The sequence below is a fragment of the Chlorocebus sabaeus genome, chromosome 26, assembly GCF_047675955.1.
Source record: "Chlorocebus sabaeus isolate Y175 chromosome 26, mChlSab1.0.hap1, whole genome shotgun sequence".
Taxonomy (NCBI): Eukaryota; Metazoa; Chordata; class Mammalia; order Primates; family Cercopithecidae; genus Chlorocebus; species Chlorocebus sabaeus.
Window position 1 is genome coordinate 37,647,084 of NC_132929.1, and position 13,470 is coordinate 37,660,553.

Below are 13,470 nucleotides of genomic sequence, written 5' to 3' on the forward strand. Positions count from 1 at the left end.
TAGCACAAGTTTTTATTCCAGATGTTGCAATAACTATTGTCACTAGATTACATACGTGTCATTTTATTAAGTAGATTTTTTTCATGAAAGTAAATCAATGCATTTGAGGGATCTAAATTTTTTATGAAATAGTGGTGGTGATTTCCAGACAGAATCTCCATTAATGGCAAATTATGGTTGATCAAATAATCTGAGTCTCATCAAAAAGGTTTTAAAGGGGCTGAGATAGAATCATAAATTATAAAATCATAAAATTTTAGAGTTGAAAAGAACTTTAATAATCATTTTGTGCCGGGCGCGGTGGCTAATGCCTGTAATCCCAGCACTTTGGGAGGCCGATGCGGGCGGATCACAAGGTCAGGAGTCTGAGACCAGCCTGACCAACATAGTGAAACCCCATCTCTACTAAAAAAATACAAAAAAATTAGCCGGCGTGGTGGTGTGCACCTGTAATCTCAGCTACTCAGGAGGCTGAGGCATGAGAATCACTTGAACCTGGGAGGTGGAGGTTGCAGTGAGCCAAGATCGCGCAACTGCACCCCCGCCAGGACAACAAAGCGAAAGTGTCTCAAAAAATAAATAAATAAAAATTTTAAAATAATCATTTTGTGCAAATCTTTATCATAGAAGTGGACCAGAGAAGCAAATTTTAGATTGCCCCAAATCACACAATCAGCAAAAAGAGCTGAGACTAGAACCAATTTGATTTTCATTTTGCTCTTAATGACTCTTCGACTACTAATTCCAGGAAAAGAGAAACACTGTACATCACTAATCTAATCTAATCTTTCTGCATTCAAGAAATCTTATTTGCAATACAAATGTTTGTGATAACATTAGCCTTTCTGGGGCAAATTTAAATTTCATTTACACTTTACTGCCCTCTAGTGGATCCCTCAAGTGTTTGGTCAATTGGCTCTACCTCTATCATTAGACCATTTCAAGTAAAGGTCAATCTAATGCCAGGTCCCTATTTTCTTGAAGATCTTTGCTAGTATTAGATTACAGTGAAGATTCACTTTGCAAAGTAACTTAATACACCTATCTGAGAGCACAAGGTGCCAAACATATTTTAGATTTAAATAAAGAGAGGAAAACTTTTTCCAGTAATAATGAAGTTGGGAGTGTGTGGCAACGGCATGTTGGTTATAGAAAACTGCTTTTAAGAGTTCTCATGTTTCTTCTCATCAAGCTTTAGTACTCACATCTTCTCCATAAATGATATGGCGTGATCTTGCCTTTGTGGTTTAAATAATAAACAGAATATACCAGTTTAAATAGCATCAGTTGAGTAAAAATTTTAACACTGCATTGTCCACTGGTTTTACAAAGATAATGTATTCTACACCTAAAATACTAGCTTCAGTATGGCTCAGATATTCCCAGATGATAATTTCTTTGAATCTAATTTTCTTTTATACACACCTCAACAATTCACACTTAGTTTAACCATGGCATATAAGACACTGTTCTGCCTCCAGGCTTTTGAGTTCACAGATAAAGCAGATGCACGACAGCCCATGGTGTTTTCAAACCCGAGTTTTACTATTCTGTACATGCACGTAGCAAAATCCCATCAAATTAATGTCATAGCCATTATAAGCCCATAATAAAATTCTTAGCTAAGAATTCTCCATGGCCCTACTGATTCTGTTTTCTATTACTGTAGATTAGTTCAAATTTTGTAGAATTTTATATACATGGAAAAATTAAGTATATATTCTTTTGGGGGGAATCTGGCTCCTTTCACTCAGCATTATTGAGATAGATCCATGTTGTTGCCTATATCAATAGTTCATTCTTTATATTGCTGAATGGATAGGACTGTTGAATGACTAAACCCCAATTCTTTTATCCTTTTATTTGTTTGTAACTGTGTTCCTTGCACTCATTATTTGCTTCTTTCTTCCCTTCTCTTTTTCTGATTTCTCTGGTTTTAATTGAACATTTCATAGGTTTTTACTTTACCTTCCTTCTTAGCATATCAATCATAGTTCTTTTTAAAACTTCTTTAGTGGTTGCCCTAGTGTTTGCACTATGCATTTGCAAGTAATCTAAATCCCTTTCAACTAACACTATACCAAGTTTGTCCAATCTGCAGTCCATGGACGGCATGCAGCCCAGGATGGCTTTGAATACGGCCCAACACAAATTTGTAAACTTTCTTAAAACATTATAAGATTTTTTTTGCTTATTTTTTTTAGTTCGTCAGCTATTATTAGTATATTTTATGTGGGGCCCAAGACAATTCTTCTTCTAATGTGGCCCGTAGAAGTCAAAAGATTGGATACCCCCACACTGTACTGCTTCATGGGCAGGTGCTGTATTATAATAGGGTATTCCCAATTCCTCCCTCCCTTCCCTTAACACATTGTAATTTATTTAATTTATCTGTTCTTTGGTGTCTGTCATTCATTTTGAAAAACTTTCATCCATTTTTACTTCAAATATTTCATTTGCTTCGTTCTCTCTTTCTTTTCCTCCCAATCACTCGTATGTTACATCTTTTGAAATCATCACACAGTCTTAGATATTCTGCTCTTTTTTTTCTCTCTGCATTGTAGTTTGGGAAATTTCTATGGACGTGTCTTCAAGTTCATTGGTTCTTTCTTTGGCCATGCCCAATCTATTAATGAAGCCATTTTAAATTTTCAACATTTCCTGTTGATTCATTTTTAAGGTTTTCCTCTCTCTGTTTACATTACCCACGTGCTCTTGCATGTTGTCTGCTTTTCCTATTCTAGGCCTTAACATATTAATTATAGTTACTTTAAATTCCTGGTCGGACAGTTCTAAAACCTGTGTCATATCTGAGTCTGGTTCTCTTGCTTTGTCTCTTCAGATTGTTTTCTTCTTGTCTCCTAGTGTGCCTTATTGAAAGCTGGACATGAATAATCAGATACTAGGAAATGAGGTAAATGTGAGGCTTTATGTTTATCTGGAGAAGTTATGCTGTGGTTGCTCTTTGCTGTAGCTGTATCTGTGGCCAGTTTCCTTTAATGTCCATGTCTTTATCTCCTCTGTTGTCTTGAGTATCCCTAAGAGCACCTTCTAAGATAAAGTATCCGCCTTGAAACTCTCAGCTGTTAGCCACTGATGTCCTGTACCGCTGTTGATGTGGTGTAAATGTTGGGAAGGGAAAGCAGTCTATAACACTATGATTAAATCTCAGTCTAGCAGTGGACCATTGTCCCTGGGTTGAGACCTTCACAAATGTTTCTTAACCTTTTTCTCCAGCTGAGACGGGAAGGATAGCAGGGCTTAAGTTGAGGAATTGCCCGTCTCCTAAGCTCATAAGACTCTGGTAAAGTCCTTTTCTCAAGAAGAGTAGATTTTTGTTATGGAAAAATCCTTTGAGAGTATTTCAAAATGATTACTGCTAAGTTTTCTCTTAGCTCTTCACCATGAGAACCTGGTGGGGCTTCTGGGAATAACCCATGAAAGTGTGCCACCTACAATAGCCTCCCCCCAATCCCAAGACTGTGGATCCCAGGAGTATCTCGTGCTCACATTAGTCCATACTCAGCCTCCAGGAATTTTTCAAAATAACCATTTAGCATTCCCATCAGTTTATGGCTTCAGTAGCTTCTGCTCCAGGTAAGCTGATCTTGGCTCGACTCTCCATGCCAGCCTGTTCCTCCAGATTTCAGGGTGGTGGTTTGCCTTGCTACATCAAATTTCTCATAGGTCTAAGAACAGTTATGAATTTTTAGTTTGTTCATTTTTTTTTTCTTATTGTAAGAATGGGAATGACAACTTTCAAGCTCTTTACACGGTGGAGCTCATTATAAGAAAAGCTTAAAGAAGGGAGGCTGACCCCATTCAGGAAGTTAGGCTTCCAGAATCACTATCCATTCTCCTGCTAATAGATATTTAGATTATGTCCAATTTCAAGCTTTTATGAATAAAACTGCTACAAAAATTCATGTGCAAGACTTTGCATGGATGTATGATTTCATTTCTCTTGGGTAAATACCTAGAGTGGAACAGCTGGATCATTATATGGTAGCCATATATTTAACCTTCTAAGAAACTGACACACTCTTTTCCAAAGTGGTTGTATCATTTTACTTTCTTACCGACAAGGTGTAAGAGTTCTGGTTGCTCAACACCCTCACCAACACTTGCACATATAAGGAACTTTTGATGGAAACATACAGATGGTCCCCAACTTAAAATTGTTCTACTTAACAATTTTTTGACTTCACAATGGTGTGCAAGCGATATGCATTCAATAGAGACTGTACTTTCGAATTTTTATGTAATATAACCATCATTATCTTGGTATAAAATATTCAGAAAATATGCGGGTCCATTAAAGAAACCTGGAACATCAAGATTTTTAAATATTCAGCAATGATTCAGCAGCTTTAGTGTTCAGTAAGAGTTACTGTGTTTCTTTCCAGAAGTCATTAATTTAGCCATTTAAAACCAATACAGATAGGCCAGGCACGGTGGCTCACTCCTGTAATCCTAGCACTTTGGGAGGCCAAGGCGGGTGGATCACGAGGTCAGGAGATTGAGACCAGCCTGGCCAACATGGTGAAACCCTGTCTCTACTAGAAATACAAAAATTAGCCAGGCATGGTGGCGTGCATCTGTAATCCCAGCTACTCAGGAAGCTGAGGCAGGAAAATCACTTGAACCCAGGAGGCAGAGGTAGCAGTGAGCCAAGATCACACCACTGCACTCCAGCCTGGGCGACAGAGTGAGGCTCCGTCTAAAAAAAAAAAAAAAAAAAAAAAAACCAGAACCAATAAAAAAAAAAGAGAAAAAGACATCTATCATAGAGCAGGATCAAATTTTGTGAAAGTCAATTAAAGGAGATAACAATGATATCATCTGAGAAAAGTCTGACTAGAGATGGGGCTTAGACACTCTCTTGCTTTTCTTCTAGGTAGGTTAATAGAGTTCACTTTTGTCAAGGAGCTGACAATCCCTCCTTTCCTTTCTTTGTTATCCTGCAGCTGGTGGAGCAGAAATATGAGCCATGTAGTGACATCAGAGCTAAAATACGGCTGCAGAGCCAGATTCTAACAGTCATTAGTCAAAGGCACCACTCCATCTACAAATCTGGAGTTGGACTGTGGGCCCTGGGCACTCTGTAGCAACTCTACAAGTGTCATTGTCGATAACAAATTCATTTCTTAAGGAAAGTTTAAATTCAAAATCAGAGGAATGTGGGTTACAGATCTCAGCTGTCATTTATTAACTGTGTCTCCTGGTCATATGAATTAGCCTTTCTAAATGCCATCTCTTCATTAGTAGAGAGGAGTAATAAATATTACTTACCACATGAAATTTTTGTAAGGATTTAAGGAGATAATACATTAGAAGTCCTCAGCACAGTGGCTAATATTTAGAACCACTCAATAAATATTAGCTCTACCTTTTGCTTCATAATAGATGATGTTACTGGATTTCTCTTCAAGCTTCTAGCATGTTCAATGGATGCTTATCTTAGAGTCGAATCCTATAGCAAATAGAGTTAGTAGACTAGTTATACTCATATGAGTCATTTGAGAAACATATATGGTGCCAAAGTTAAGTGTTACAAACAGTACTATAGACAAGGAGTCTTAAAAGAGGGAATCAGAAAATGAGAAACATCTCAACATTTATTTTTATTTATTTATTTTTGAGTCAGAGTCTCGCTCTGTCACCCAGGCTGGAGTGCAGTGGCGCCATCTTGGTTCACTGCAACCTTGGCATCCCAGGTTCAAGCGATTCTCCTGCCTCAGCCTCCCGAGTAGCTGGGACTACAGGCACCCACCACCACGCCCAGCTAATTTTTGTATTTTTAGTAGACACGGGGTTTCACCATGTTGGCCAGGCTGGTCTCAAACTCCTGACCTCAGGCAATCTGCCCGCCTCAGCCTCCCAAAGTGCTGGGATTACAGGCATGAGCCACCATGCCCAGCCTCAACATTTATTTAATACTCACCAAATTCCCGGCACTATACCAGGACATTAAGTATTAGTTCTCTGTGCCACAGCTATGTGAGGAAGGGCTTGATAGGTAGATCATGATGCTCAGAGAAGAGCATGGCCACACAGCTGGTGAGGGGAAGGCAATGATTTAGACCCATGTGGATGTGACCACAAAGCCTCTGCTAGGCCTTGGATACCCAAAAGGTGGGTTGGACTTGCATCTGCAGAGGAAAGGGAGAAGGGCAGCCTTAGAAAAGGAACTAAGTTTTGGAGCCAAGCTAAGTAAAATGTGTCCTGGAAACACTGATTCTCAGGCCCCCAACAGCTTCCGAGTAGCACTTCTAGGGAAGGTTTTGTTGATGAACATACTGCCACTACAGGGGATCTTTATTTGTTGACTTGTTAGCACATAAAATGAAAATATACATATCACTGTGTCTTGCAACAGTTAGAAGAGGGCAGTCACACTTCCATGTATTCACTCATACTATCAGATTGCCCTTGAATAATACTATTTCTCCATCTTCCAAAGACATTTTTCTGCCTAGTTAATGATGTAATCAGTAGCAGGTTAAAAGTATGAGCTTTTCTGAAAAGTGGGTAAATCAAATTCTTATAAATTCTTAAGCTAAAAAAAGGCTGGTTTTGAGACAAGACAGATGCATTGCTTTTTATTTTGTGTAACCCATTTCGCTAAGCTTAAAACTGAAACCTGAGAATTTCTTTACTGGGACCAAGACCCTGAAATTTAACAAATATTTACCGTCCTTAAAAATCTTCAAACACTTTCAAACAACAACTTAAAGAAGTAAATCCATGAAAGATGATTTAATTTAAAACTGCATAACTTAGAAATAACTTGCTCCTTTTTTTTTTTTTTTTTTCCCCGAGACGGAGTCTTGCTCTGTCAGCCAGGCTGGAGTGCAGTGGTGTGATCTTGGCTCTATGCAATCTCCACCTCTCGGGTTCAAGCAATTCCCCTGCCTCAACTTTCCAAGTAGCTGGGACTACAGGCATGTACCACCATGCCTGGCCACTTTTTTTGTATTTTAGTAGAGATGAGGTTTCACCATGTTAGCCGTGATGGTCTCTGTCTCCTGACCTCGTGATCTGCCTGCCTTGGCCTCCCAAAGTGCTGGGATTACAGGCGTGAGCCACTATACTCGGCCTAACTTGCTCATTTCATAGATGAAAAACATGAGATCAGAGAGCAAAATAACTTTCCAGGTTTACATTACCAGTTGGTAGCACTTTCTAACTCCCAAACTAGTGTTCTTTCTGCTTTCATATACCATAATACTAACTCTACTGGTATACTACTAATTTTTTGCATTACTAAAGAACATTTTAAAAATGATCACCACCAAAACACCACCATTCTCCTGCCACTCTGATGTAAATCATTTTTATCTTTGTTCACTACCTTCCAGTCTTCACTCATATCTGTATTTATATGGTCCAAACAATAATACACATCTATATACTATTTTTTCTATTTTTTATTTATGACTGTAATGTAAGAGCTGTTTATGTTGCTATTAGCCTTTGGTGTCACAGCCCTTGAGGTAGACATATAATGATTAATTATTTTCCTATTGTTGAACGTTTTGTCACTTTCCCAATTTTATTTTTTTTCCTTTTTTTGAGTTTTTTCTTTCCTTTTCTTTTTTTTTTTTTTTGAGACGGAGTCTCACTCTGTCACCCAGGTTGAAGTGCAGTGGCACAATCTCAGCTCATTGTAACCTCCGCCTCCTGGGTTCAAGTGATTCTCCTGCCTCAGCCTCCTGAGTAGCCAGGATTACAGGCATGCACCACCACGACTGGCTAATTTTTTGTATTTTTGGTAGAGGCAGGGTTTCACCATGTTGCCCAGGTTGGTCTTGAACTCCTGAGCTCAGGTGATCCACCCACCTCAGCCTCCCAAAGTGCTAGGATTACAGGTGTGAGCCACCGTGCCCGGCCTGAATTTTTCTTAGAATAAATTCTAGGAGATGAAATTTCAGCCTCAAAACCTATAAACATTTCTATGGCCCCTATGAACATTACTATTAGAGTATTCATAAATTGGCTTTCCTAGTTGGTCACATTTTATTTTATGAAATGAAATGTGGTAAGAAAGGACTTGTGGGAGTAGGGGGGTACAATTCTAAATTTCACAGGCCTGAACCTGTTTGTAGAAGGCACAATACCCACTATTTTCCCAGAGATAACGTAGGAAATGAAAGAGAGTGAGGCTGGCTTGGTTACAATGGTAAGTAACAGCTATTATTGCTATGGATTAATGCATATTACGGACTCTATCTGAAGGAATTTCATGGTCTGGACTTTTACTGAGCAAAGACTCCCTTTCTCAAGACATCCAGATTTAGTTTACAACAACCACCTCCAAACAGCAAAAATTCTATTGGTATTGGGGTTTAAAAAACACACTGCCTTTAAAAATTGGTTTGTTAGGTGCCCAGTTAAGTGCCCAGGAGAGAGAACTGAGAAGAAAATTTCGCTCAAATGCATCAAACTCAGTCTTAAATTACTGAGAGGAGAATAAACTAATTTCATACAAATATATTTTTAGACTTACACTTTTTACACTGAATTTTCATTATGAATGTGATTAATGTATTTTCCATTACCATATTTAACCAAGAAGGTTTTGTGCGATTATGATTCCATTTGTATAACTTGTAGACTTTGGCAAGCAGTGAGGTGGAGGAGTGGGTGTGCATGCTAGCAGATTTGGGATATCCTTTGTGGACATCGTCATAGAAGAAAAAGTGTCTGAATACTACAAATCTGAAGTAAAAGGTCAGATAATTCACAATCATGAATTAAGCTGCCACCCAGGCAGACCCAACAATATTAAATTACAATGTCAACAGTATTGTGGAAACGCTCTGCTTTCCAAATACCAGAGTAAATTCAGCCCTAAGAAAGTTAGCCACAGGTGTTTATTGAGCACTCAGTGTGACCTCAGCCACTGCCTCAGGCACCTTGGGGAGACTGAGAAGCAGCATGTTTCATGATGTTGAAGAAAGAGTGATGACAAGGAATAGGAGACATGAGTTATCATTCTGACTTTGTGCTCCATGAGTAAATCACTTCCTCTTTGGGTCTTAATTTCCTCTTTTGGAAAATGAGAAGATTAACATAGATCCACCGTAGCCGGTAGGTTTTATCTCAGATATAATACCACTGAACTTAGAGTGGCTGCCTGGAGTGCTGTGATGGAAATAATCCTAAGGCAATGTGTGGGCTTAGGGGGACAACACTCTTCAATAACATAGCTACGTCTCTATAGGTTCACAATGGAGCGGGAGTACATGTGTTATTACTTACTGACCTTGGTCTCATGAACTCAGCAGCTCTGAGATTTGTTGACGTTAATGAAGACAAAATTCTTGCCTAAAGTAAGCTAAAATCTGGGTTGGGGAGATAAGATCAATAACCACAAATTACAATGAATAATCAATATAAAATAAGTATAAGGGCTAATTTTTCCAGCAAATATGATAAATATTAAAACCAGAAAAAAAGAAGATCAATAAAGACTTGAGTAGTTAAGGATATTTTCTTGGAGGAAAAAAACACTTCGGCTGAGACTTACGACCAGGGCATGATAATAATATGAGTACTAAAATGATACTAAATACTGAAAAGATAATATAAATATTTATAATTATATAGCACTTTAGAGTGTACACATCATTTTGGCATATTGCCGAATTTTAAGAGGATTTCAAATGTGTTTTATGCTTTCAGAATGTTTTATAATTTACAGTGTTCACAACCATTATAACACTTAATCTCAGAATAATCTGAAAGGTAGGCATCATTGGCCCTATCTGATAAATGAGGAGTTTAGTAAAGTTAAGTGACTTATTCAAGAAATATCACAAAGTTAATAAGGGGCAAAAAGACCTAGAGTCCAAACCTGGACTAAGGTAGGTCTATCAGTCAGGGTTGAACATAAAAACAAAGTAAGTGTTCACTAATTCAGAAAGACCGATTTTTATATAATCATGGTAACAAGAAGTCACCAAAACTGATTTTAAACCTGTTCTATTGATCAACGACTTGTCTCAGTGACTGCTTTTGCAAGCCAACCAATCAGTGTCAACCCTCTCTTCTACAAGTCAGCCAGGCAGGATGTACTCATTTCAATAAACATGCCTCTGAGTGCCAATCAACAACAGTCTCAGAGAGTGCTTCTGCAGATATTGTCAACACATTTATGTTTCTAAATGTCCTCCAATCCCTGAAATTCATGCTTCCCCAGAGCCTTATATAATATTAGCAGAAGGTTCTGCTCAGAGAGAATGTGCCTGACTAACATAGCTCTCCCTTTCAGTAGTAAACAATACATTTACTTCCCACTCACCCCAGATAATGAGTGCTGGTCTCATTACCCTTTGACAAGGTCAAGTCATGAAAACAGAAACCACTCTGAGTATTTCAAACAAAGTTAATAGAATGAATTGCTTACACAGGGTTGGAAGGACTGTGACAGCACAAAAGGAACAGTGAGGTAACCCACAGATTAATAGCTCTAGGTGAGCAAAAAGTTTATAAACTATTGGTGAGATGAAAATGTGTACCCAACTTATGACAAGTCTTCTTTCAGGCACTGCTCTATGGGAAGGAACAAGACAAATGAGGTCCTGGCTTTCATGGGGTCCACATCCTAGGTGGGGTTAAAGATAGACAGTCTAGGCCAGGCGCGGTGGCTCATGCCTGTAGTCCCAGCACTATGGGAGGCCGAGGCGGGCAGATCACCTGAAGTCAGGAGTTTGAGACCAGCCTGGCCAACATGGTGAAATCCTGTCTCTACAATACTTTTTTGTATTGTCTCTAGAAAATACAAAAATTTGCTAGGCGTGGTGGTGCATGCCTATAATCCTAGCTACTCACGGGGCTGAGGCAGTAGAATCGCTGGAATCCAGGAGTCAGAGGTTGCAGTGAGCCAAGATCATGCCATTGCACTCCAGCCTGGGCGACAAGAGTAGAACTCCATCTCAAAAAAAAAAGATGAATAGTCTAAAAATAAAGCAAGATAAACATGGGAAATTCACATGCAGTCACATGATGACAATACTAGAGAGTGAGATGATGGAGACTGGGGGTCAGGCAAGGCTTGTCTCAGCAGATGGAGCTCATGCTAGGCAGCTCAGGGCCACCCTGCCAGGCCTGGGGCCAGAGCATCTGGGCAGAGGGAACCATCACTATGAATGCCCTGACCACTGGCACCAGAAAAGGTTTTGTGCTCTTCCCTGTCACCAGTCCTTCTGTGTCAAACTGTTCATTCCTAAACACCAATCTCACTGAAATAAACATTAGCTACATCTTTGTGAAAGCTTTTCTTTCTTTTTTCTTCAAATACTGGGTGTATTCCACATGTTTATTCTTGTCTTCTCACCATTTCCATGTCTGACCACCACTACTACTATGTCCCGTAGTAACATTTCACACATACTTAAAACCAAGCAAAGGGCAGAGTTCTAGCTTTAAATACTAAAGAGGCGTTTCAGACAACACATTCTTGGCGATGGAATCCAGACATTTCTCAAACATGGTAGGGAAAGTTCTCACCCTGCATTATAAAAAGGACAGCCAGATACCAACTGTCACACAAATGAAACAAGATGAAAACATGTGAACAACCTGTTTAAACTATTCTTAAAGAGGCTTCCTCCACTGCCAGAGATCTCAAATAGCCTCCTGGTCAGTCACCCGGAAGCAATTCTTCACATAACTGATGAACTTGGCCTCCACTTTGGGAAGAAAACCACCTTCATCGGCCAGGCACGGTGGCTCAAGCCTGTAATCCCAGCACTTTGGGAGGCCAAGACGGGCGGATCACGAGGTCAGGAGATGGAGACCATCCTGGCTAACATGGTGAAACCCTGTCTCTACTAAAAAACATATGAAAAACTAGCCGGGCAAGGTGGCGGGCGCCTGTAGTCCCAGCTACTCGTGAGGCTGAGGCAGGAAAATGGCGTGAACCCCGGAAGGCAGAGCTTGCAGTGAGCTGAGATCGGGCCACTGCACTCCAGCCTGGGCGATAGAACGAGACTCCGTCTCAAAAAAAAAAAAAAAAAAGAAAACCACCTTCATCTATTCTTGCTTGCATTTTTGCTTTAATGTCTTCTACAGAACTAAGTCCTTTTGGTGTTTTAAAAGTTTTTTCTTGTGCTTTGAAGGATTCTTGACCTTTTAATCTCATGTTGATGGTTTTGAGTCTTTTCCATTCTGGTTTCGTTGTTTTGCATTTTGGGTTGAAATACCTCCTGTAGATTTCTTCCCTGAAGATTTTTCTTCAGTTTCCTCTTCAGCAAAATCATCATCATTATCACCTTCTTCATCATCATCATCTTTGTCAGCAGCACGTTTTACTTTCTTCTGTGGAAACTTGCTACCACCTGCAGGTCAGATCGATTTTCAGATATACTTAAGAGTTTCCCATCCTCCTCCTCTTTGTCTTCTGACTCTGCAGCTTCCTCCACAGCTACTAAGTGTTGTCCACTCATATGCACTGGCCCTGAAACATATTTCAACGGTAAGACCGTGGGTGGTGTTATTTCAAAGCCCCCAAGGGAAACTGTTGGCTATACGGATGTTTTCAAAGTTGCCACTGTTACCTTAATTGGACTGCCTTCATTATTCATGATCTCTGCTTCAACAATGTGCAATTCATCCTTTGCACCGGCCCCTAAACTGGTGGTTCTTAAAGATAACTCGTGCTCATTTGTACCATTATCCACCTTAAAGTGACAACCTTTGTCACCCTGTAGTGCCCAACTAAAAGGATAGTTCTGGGCCGTAGGAGGCTTAAGTACATGTCCATCAAATCTTCCATAGGGTGGCGGCACACACTTAGATGGGAGAGGAGGGGAGTGGAGATAAAGGATTACTGCTCCAGAGAACAGCTGCACAGGTTGGAATCACACCGGTTTCTTTTTCTCTCTTATTTAAATCTGGAAACCGGACAAAGTCCATAAAGTGTGTCTGTGACTCTGGCTGGATGATTGGCCAACTGTTTTCCCCATAATATACCATAAAGGGGAAAAGAAAAGGGGAAAAAAATACCTGCTGGGGAGGAAAATACAGAACAGATGGTGATGTTTACCCCTTCATTCACCTTTGCATATGTGAGAAATGCTTGCGAAACTTCTAGGAACTGGGTGTTGCCAGAAGGAAAAAAAACACATAAAAGCTAATTACTAGTAAATAACAGCATCAATAAGCCTAATCACACCTGGGGTGGTTGAGCTGGAAATAGAAAACCCAGCTTATCACATTCTTATAAGCCTGTCACTTGTGGTAATCAGAGCTTAAAAACGGAGAGGGACTTCTCAGGGTAAAGTCCCGATATTAGTTCTTAGCAGTGACGGTCTTGTTTAGGCTAATTGTAAAATACTGCTTCTTTAAAAGCAGATGTAAACCTTTATGGCAGGAAAAGAGAAAGACATTTAAGTAGGGAGGGTGAGTGTGAAACAGACTGAAGAAGGCTGAGCATATAAATCAGGAGAGATAGGTTAGCTTTCA

The 13,470-nt window shown here is 39.6% G+C and overlaps 1 pseudogene; it reads right to left on the reverse strand.

Moving 5' to 3' along the window:
- Positions 1-10,496: 10,496 nt before the first annotated feature.
- LOC119627879 (nucleophosmin-like) lies at positions 10,497-12,781 on the reverse strand (annotated as a pseudogene).
- Between the last annotated feature and the right edge of the window lie 689 nt (positions 12,782-13,470).